This window comes from Muscardinus avellanarius (assembly GCF_963383645.1).
Source record: "Muscardinus avellanarius genome assembly, chromosome: 5".
Lineage (NCBI taxonomy): Eukaryota > Metazoa > Chordata > Mammalia > Rodentia > Gliridae > Muscardinus > Muscardinus avellanarius.
The window spans coordinates 59,105,782-59,115,186 of NC_137790.1; positions in this window are offsets into that span (position 1 = coordinate 59,105,782).

Consider the following 9,405-nt stretch of genomic DNA (forward strand, 5'->3'; position numbering starts at 1 on the left):
CTAATGAGAGAGAGAGAGAGAGAGATAGATAGAGAGAGAGAGAGAGAAGAGGAGAGGAGAGGAGAGGAGAGGAGAGGAGAGGAGAGGAGAGGAGAAGGGAAGGGAAGGGAAGGGAAGGGAAGAGAAGAGAAGAGAAGAGAAGAGAAGAGAAGAGAAGAGAAGAGAAGAGAAGAGAAGCTGTGTAAGCACTTCAGGAAGTTAGGAACTTCCTTCATTACCTTACCAGCAGTTCATGATACTTTAGATGTGGTTATCTATGAAAGAACTCTAAGATACATCAACACTATGGAGATAAACAATATAGGACCTGGCCAGGATGGTGAAGCATGCTTGTAATCCTAGTACCGAGACAGGAGGATTGCAGGTTCACAGCCAGCCTCAGCAATTTAGTGAAGCCCTCTTCAACTTTGTGAGACCCTCTTTCAAAATACAAAACATAATAGGGCTTGGGATGTAGCTTGCAGATAGAATGCCTCTGGGTTCCATTCCCAGAACCACCACCACCAACACAACAAGAAAAAATATAACCCAGGCATGGTGGTAGCTACTAGCTACTCGAGAGGCTGAGACAGGAGGCTCACCTAAGTCTAGGAGTTTCAGGCCAGCCTGAGCAACACAGCAAGAACTCCATCCCTAAAATAAATAAAATCTATAAGGCATGAAACATGGGATTATTTCTTTGTACAAATAAATAACAATGCACATTATTTTGAGGCACTCTGAAAAAAGATATGCTTATGCAGAAAAAAAGACTTTAAAACTAAAAATGAGCTGGGTGTGGTGGCGCAAGTTTGTAATCCCCGCGCTTGGGAGGCTAAGACAGGAGGATCGCACAGGTTCGAAGCCAGCCGTGCTGGCTATAAGAGACCCTGTTTCCAAATTTTAAAAAAAGAGTATAAAATAGGTCTGGGAGTGTAGCCCGAAGGTAGAAGGGCTTCCAGGAACCCCAGTACCACCAAAAACAAAAACAAAAAGGCCGGGCATGGTGGCACAGGCTTGTAATCCCAGCGCTTGGAAGGCTGAGACAGGAGGATTGCACAGGTTTGAAGCCAGCCTCAGCTACTTAGTGAGGCTTTCAGCAACTTAGTGAGCCCCTGTTTCCAAAAAAAAAAAAAAAAAAAAAAAAAAAAAAAAAAATATATATATATATATATATATATATATATATATATATATATAAAAGGTCTGGGAGTATAGCCTGGAGGTAGAAAGCCTCTGGGTTCCACCCCCAGTACCACCAAAAAAGAAAGAAAGAAAGAAAGAAAGAAAGAAAGAAAGACAAACCTAAAAATGATAATGTTAAAAATTAGAATGGTTCCAGTTTCCTAGTTTCTTATAAGCATTCCTCAGCTTTACTTCAAGTCTCTGGAGCCCTGGTCCAGTTTCTTTCTATGCACTTCTCTCTTGCCATATGCATAATCTTTTAGAAGCTTCTGCTCAAAGGCAAGAAAAACGCTTCTAAGCAACCACTAATTCTCATTACAGAAAATGCAAATATTGAAGTGTTCCTGTGAATAGAAAAGGAAGCTATTGATGTTGCTAATAAGCACTTGTAATGATACACTGTGGAGACTGTAAACTTTACAACACAACCAACCACTGTCCTGGCCTGTCAAGTGGATGCTTCATGGATTAGTCAGAAAAACAAAAACAAAAGCAAAACAAAAAAGACACCGATGCACCTGGGAGACAATTTTGCACCAAGTAATCATAATCTTATAAAACAAACTATTTATGTTTACATGCAGGAAGGTGAAATATGAGCCCTCCCCCGACCAATCAGAGAATTTCATCAAGCTAAGATCAGCAATTCAATAGATACAACTGATGTTCCCATGTATCTGGGCAAACTGCAGGCAGGCTTGAATAAGAGAAGTATGCTTGAATAGCAAAATCAAGTGAAAAACCACCTAACAGGTGCTTTAACGTAAGCTAAGTGTTCTCATTGCAAATTCATAGGGTTCACAGATCATTAACTGAAGGAAGCAAAATTGAAGAAAACATAGTTTATGACTATATAGTCTTTGGACTTGATCATCTTGCAGGTTCAAAGTCAGTACATGGTAAGTTAGTGGGACACTGTTTCAAAATAAAAGATAAAAAGGGATAGAGGTAGCCAGGCATGGTGGCATACTCCTACAATTCCAGTACTTGAGAAGCTGAGACAGGAGGATCACAGGTTCAAGGCCAGCCTGAGCAACTTAGTGAGACCCTGTTTCAAATTAAAAAAAAAAAAAAAAAAAAAAAAAGAAGAAGGGCTGGAGGTGTCGATCAAAGATAGAACACCCCTGGGTTCAATTCCCAGTACCACAAAGCAATAAATAAATAAATAAATAAATAAATAAATAAATAAATAAATAAAGGCTGCTGGTGGTGGGTGATGTAGCTCAGAGGTAGAATGCCCCTGGGTTCAATCTACTCTATGGAAAGAAGGAAGAAAGGAAGGAAGGAAGGAAGGAAGGAAAGGAAAGGAAAGGAAAGGAAAGGAAAGGAAAGGAAAGGAAAGGGAAAGGAAGGGAAGGGAAGGGAAGGGAAGGGAAGGGAAGGGAAGGGAAGGGAAGGGAAGGGAAGGGAAAGGGAAAGGGAAAGGGAAAGGGAAGGGAAGGGAAGGGAAGGGAAGAAAGGAAGGAAGGAAGGAAGGAAGGAAGGAGAAAAAAGGGGCCTCTGGAGACTAGTGTTGAACTATCACCTGAGTAACTTAAGCAATGAGAGGGGTATTATTGAGAAGAAAAGGCAAAGGAGGGAACATGACATTGAACAGCCTACAGAACTTTTAGAGGACAAGGTGCAAAGGTGTTACCTATGGGCCAGATGAAGGATGCATGCAAGAAATCCAGTGTGGGGTCACCTTAGACTCTGCCTATGAGAATCCCTGAGGGCTAACAGATCTCGCCAAAGGGGAGTGAGCTGTACCCCCAGATTCCACGTGAACTGGAGATGCAGGGCATGTACCAAGGAGTGCAGGTGAGAGAGCTCCATCGACACGGACCTCACAGTAACCACAGCAGACCCAGTCAGCTGCTTAAATAGAAATGTGACTACCGACTGGGTTTGATGATATTAAGAAGTGACTAAAACTGGGGCTGTAGCTCAGTGGTGCAACTTTTTCTTAGCATGCACTAGCACTAGTTTCAATCCCCAATACCAAAAAAAGATTTTTTTTTTATGTGTGCTGCTAGCGCAGATGTAGAAAGACTAAGAACCCTTGAGCACTGTTGGAATGTAAAATGGTACAGTTGCTGTGACAATTCTTGAAATATTAAATTAAAATTAGCAAACAATGCAGCAATTCTATATCTTGGTATATACCCAAAAGAATTGAAAGCAAGATATTTAAGAATATATATATATATATATATATATATATATATATATATATATAGAGAGAGAGAGAGAGAGAGAGAGAAAGATAGAGAGAGATATATATATCTTATATATATTATATATATTATATATCTTATATATCTTATATATCTTATATATATTATATATATTATATATAATATATATGGAGAGAGGTATATATAATATTATATATAAAAACTAGATATAATACATGTACTATGTGTATATATATACATATACATATATATATGTATGTGTGTGTATATATATATATATATATATATATATATATGGCGTGTGTGTGTGTGTGTGTGTGTGTGTGTGTGTGTTACTGGTGATTGCACCCAGGGGCATTCTGCCTTGAATCTATACCACCATTCATATTTTATATTTTGAAACAGGGTTTTACTAAGTTGCTGAGGGCCTTGCTAAGTTTTGAGGCTGGCCTCAAACTCGTGATCCTCCTATCTCAGCCACATAAGCACTGGGATTACAGGTGTGTGCCACCACACCTGGCATGAAGAGATATTTGTATACCTATGTTTATTGCAGCATTACTTATAATAGCTAAAACATGAATACAACCCAATTTCCTATTGACAGATAAGTGAATAAGCAAAATGTATATAAACATACAATGGAATATTACTTAGAATTGAATAAGAAGAATTTTTTGTAGTACTGGGGATGGAACCCATGAGCATTCTACCTTCAAGCAACACCCCCAGCCCTATTTTTTAATTCTTTATTTTGAAACAGGGTCTTATTGAGTTGCAAAAGGCTTCACTAAGTAGCTGAGGCTGTCTGCGAACTGCGATCCTCCTCAACCTCCCAAATTCTGGGATTACAAGCGTGCACCATCATGCCCGGCTAATAGGAAGAATTCTGACATATGCTATAACATAGATGAGCCTTAAGATAATGTGGCAGACACAAAAAGACAGACACAGTATTATTCTACTCATAGGAGGTAGCTAGAATAGTCAAAATCATAAAGACAGAAAAGAGAGTGGTGGTTTTTAGGGCTTAAAAAAAAAGGCTATGGAGGTGGGAAGATGGGAATACAAGATTGGTCTTTAAATGATAATAGATAAAGCCAAGTAAAAAGCACATTTGGGTAGACCAAATTGTTCTACTTCCATATGTGATTACAATTTTCCAAAACAAAATTTAAGGTAAAAAAAATAGCCTTTGATAAAGGTGCAAAGTAGTGCACCTAACACAGTATCACTGATGTAAGAAGGAGGCAGGGGAGAATGCCTAATTCTTGCCCAGTTTTTGGAGGGGTGTAAGCAAATGCTGAAGGAATAAACCAAAGTAAAGATGTCATTTCATAAAGATGGCAAGGGTAGAGTGTAATAGGTAAGGATGGAAACAAGTCTTTTTTTTCTTTTCTTTTCTTTCTTTTTTTTTTTGGTACTTTGAAACAGGGTCTTACTAGGTTGATGAAAGTCTCACTACTTGCTGAGACTGACCACAAACCTGCAACTTTTCAGTTTCAGCCTCCCAAGTATAAAACAAGACCCCCCTCCCCCAGAAGTAGAGATTGAACTCAGGGGCCTTCTCTCTCTGAGGTACACGCCCAGCCCTATTTTTTATTTTATTTTTTATTTTTTGAAACAAGTTCTCACTAAGTTGCAGAGGGCCTCACTAAGTAGTTGAGGATGGCGGCAAACCTATGATTCTCCTGTCTCAGTCTCTCAAGTACTGGGATTACAAGCATGCACCACCATGTCCTGAAACAATACTTTTCTGAGGATACATTAATTTAGTTCTGACTTTTGACATTTGGAAAGATTTTATGTATTCAGGAAAATCAATCACAGTTAAAAAGCTAACTTCCAATGTAAACAAAGTGAAGTGAATGAACCTAATTGTATGTCAAATTGATGAAGTAACCACACAAAGCAACAATTATTCCAGCTGGGCATGGTGGTGCACACTTGTAATCCCAGTACTTGGGAGGCTGAGACAGGAGGATTTGGGTTTGCTGACAGCCTCAACTACTTAGTGAGGCCCTTGGCAACTTAGTGAGACCCTGTTTCAAAATAAAGAATAAAAATAAAATAGAGAGATTCAAAATGGCGACTGAGAGACACAGCACTTCTCAGTAGCTGAAACAAATAAAGTTCAACTACTTAGAAAGCAGTGTCTTAATCAACAAAATAAATACATCCCAGGAACCAAAACAGATCTAGGTACCTCGGCGGAAACCCTGAACTCGAAGAAGAAGAAGAAGAAGAAGAAGAAGAAGAAGAAGAAGAAGAAGAAGAAGAAGAAGAAGAAGAAGAAGAAGAAGAAGAAGAAGAAGAAGAAGAGATTAGACAACAGATCTGCTACAGATACAATCGGGACGTCCTTCAGCGGGCTGCCTGTGCCGGCTGCCTGCCGACCCAAACTGCACTCCCGAGCCCTGACTGAAATCACCACGGCAAGATAATCCGAGACTGAAAACGGACATAGGACCTTATCTTAAGCAGCAAGCAGCATCCACGTCAGAATTCTGTGTGCTCACCAGCGACTGGATCACAACAGCACAGGGACTCCCACGGATGCCTGGACCAAGGAAGCCAGGTACCTGAGTGCGTCCAGGGAAAGTGCAGATCCTAGCGTGCGCCCCAGGCCCAGCACTGGCCCGGGGCATCTGTCCCACGCCTCAGAACCCAGCACTGTCCTCACGCACCCCGGACACCTGCTAGTAGTCAGTGCCACCCCTAAAATTGGAGCTTACCTTGTGTGCATAGTCCCCGCCCCCCACTGGAGCCCAGACACCCACCTCGCCGGAGGCCTGCTTTCCAGGCGGCGAAAGACCCTAATGACACAACTCAAGGACCTAGAAACTCTGCAACAGTCTATTCCCAAAGCCAGCAGAAGGCAAGAAATCATTAAAATTAGAGCAGAAATAAATGAAATAGAGAACAAAAGCACAATTCAAAGAATCAATAAAACAAAAAGTTGGTTCTTTGAAAAGATTAATAGAATTGATAAACCCCTGGCCAACCTAACCAAAAGAAAAAGAGAATCAACTCAAATTATCAAAATTAGAAATGAAAAAGGAGAAATCACCACAGATAGTGAAGAAATTCAAAATATTATCAGAAACTACTTTAAAAATTTATACTCCAATAGACTTGAAAACTTGGAAGAAATTGATAGATTTCTAAGCACAGTTAACCTTCCTACACTCAACCAAGAGGACATAGCAAGCCTAAACCAACCAATAACAATAAAAGAAATATAAACAGCAATAAAAATTCTTTCACCAAAGAAAAGCCCAGGCCCAGATGGGTTCCCAGCTGAATTCTACAAAACCTTCAGTGAACAACTAATACCAATACTTCATAACATGTTCCGGGAAATTGAAAGAGATGGAACTCTCCCAAATTCCTTCTATGAGGCCAGTATCACATTAGTCCCCAAACCAAATAAAGATATCTCAAGAAAGGAAAACTACAGAACAATATCCTTAATGAACATAGATGCAAAAATTCTAAACAAAATACTAGCTTTACGCATTTAAAACTATATCAAGAGAATAATACATCATGACCAAGTCGGTTTCATCCCAGAAAAACAAGGCTGGTTCAACATATGCAAATCAATACATGTTATTCACCACATAAATAGAAGCAAGAACAAAAACCACATCATCATAGCAATAGATGCTGAAAAAGCATTCGACAAAATCCAACACCCATTTATGTTAAAAACACTGCAAAAAATTGGGATAGAAGGAAAGTACTTCAACATCATTAAGGCAATATACTGTAAACCCAAAGCCAACATTATATTGAATGGGGAAAAACTGCAAGAATTTCCGCTAAAGTCAGGAACAAGACACTATCACCACTCCTTTTCAATATAGTCCTTGAGACTCTTGCTGCAGCAATCAGACAAGAGAAGGAAATCAAAGGAATTCACATAGGAAGAGAGGAATTAAAATTATCCTTATTTGCAGATGACATGATCCTTTATCTGGAAGACCCAAAGAACTCACCTAAAAGACTTCTGGAGCTGATTGACAAATTCAGCAAAGTCGCAGGCTACAAAGTCAACCTAAAGAAATTAGTGGCTTTTCTTTATGCCAACAATGAATCCACAATGAAAGAAACAAAGAAAACAATTCCATTCACTATAACCTCAAAACCAATAAAATGCCTAGGAATAAACCTAACCCAAGATATAAAAGACCTCTACAACAAAAACTATAAAACATTAAAGAAAGAAATAGAAGAAGACCTTGGAAGATGGAAAGATCTCCCGTGCTCATGGATAGGCAGAATAAATATCATCAAAATGGCCATTCTGCCAAAACTGATCTATAGGTTCAATGCAATTCCCATTAAAATACCAGTGACATTCTTCAGAGACCTAGAAAAATCAATCATGAACTTCATATGGAGAAAGAAAAGACCTAGAATAGCCAAAGCAATTATCAATAACAAGAAACACGCAGGAGGCATTACAATCCCAGACTTCAAACTATACTATAGAGCAATAGTAGTAAAAACAGCATGGTACTGGCACAAAAACAGATATACTGACCAGTGGATTAGAATAGAAGATACAGAAACAAACCCACACATCTTTAGTCAATTAATCTTTGACAAAGGGGCTAAACACATATGCTGGAGAAAAGACAGCCTTTTCAACAAGTGGTGCTGGGAGAACTGGCTAACCATTTGTAAAAAGATGAATCTAAACCCCTATATCTCACCAAACACAGGAATCAACTCAAGATGGATTAAAGACTTAGAAATTAGACCTGAGACTGTGAAGTTAGTAGAGGAGAGCATAGGTTCAACACTACAACATATTGGCACAGGCAGTAACTTTCTCAACAAAACCCCCAAAGCTCAGGAAATTAAAGCAAGAATAAACAAGTGGGATAACATCAAACTAAAAAGTTTCTTCTCATCAAAGGAAACTATCAATAACCTAAAGAGGAAGCCTACAGAATGGGAAAGGATCTTTACCAGCCACCATTCTGATAGGGGGCTAATATCCAGAGTATACAAAGAGCTCAAAAGACTCTACACTAGCAAAACAAACAACCCAATCAAGAAATGGGCAAATGAACTAAATAGACACTTCACAAAAGAAGAGATACAAAGGGCTAATAGATACTTGAAAAGATGTTCTTCATCACTGGCCATCAGGGAGATGCAAATCAAAACTACACTGAGATTCCATCTAACCCCAGTCAGAGTGGCAAGCATAAAGAAATCAAACAACAACAACTGCTGGCGAGAATGTGGGGAAAGAGGAACTCTTTTACACTGTTGGTGGGAATGCAAACTAGTTCAGCCACTATGGAGATCTGTGTGGAAATTCCTAAGAAAGGTGGGAATAGATCCAGCATATGATCCAGCTATACCACTCCTGGGTATCTTTCCAAAGGGGTTGAATTCAGAGAAATACAGCAACATATGCATACCTATGTTCATAGCAGCACAATTTGTAATAGCCAAAATATGGAACCAACCCAGATCACCATCAACAGATGAATGGATAGCAAAACTGTGGGAAATACACACAATGGAATTCTATTCAGCCATAAAGAAGAACAAAATTATATCATTTGCAAGAAGATGGAAAGCCCTGGAGAACATTATGTTAAGTGAGATCAGCCAAGCCCAGAAGGAGAAGGTACAAGTTTCCTCTAATATGCCCAAACTAGGAAACACAGAGGATACCAGTAAGACTCCAGATAATGGAGGGGAAATACCAGCAAAGTGTGAATGGAAAGATAGGAGAGGAGGAAGGCTTATCTTGATTAATGAGGGTCTACATCTGAACATGTGTAAAATTATGACTATGACATGGTTAACCTGGACGACCATTAGTGGGAGGGGGGAAGGGAAAATGGGGGCGGGGGGGAGAGGGCACCAAATATAGTTTAAATGTATACTATTTATGTTCAATAAAAAATTGTTAAAAGAAAAATAAATAAATAAATAAATAAATAAATAAAATAAAGAATAAAAAATAGGTCTGGGAAGCCAGGCATGGTGGCACATGCTTGTAATCTCTCAGCATTTGGGAGGCTGAGACAGGAGG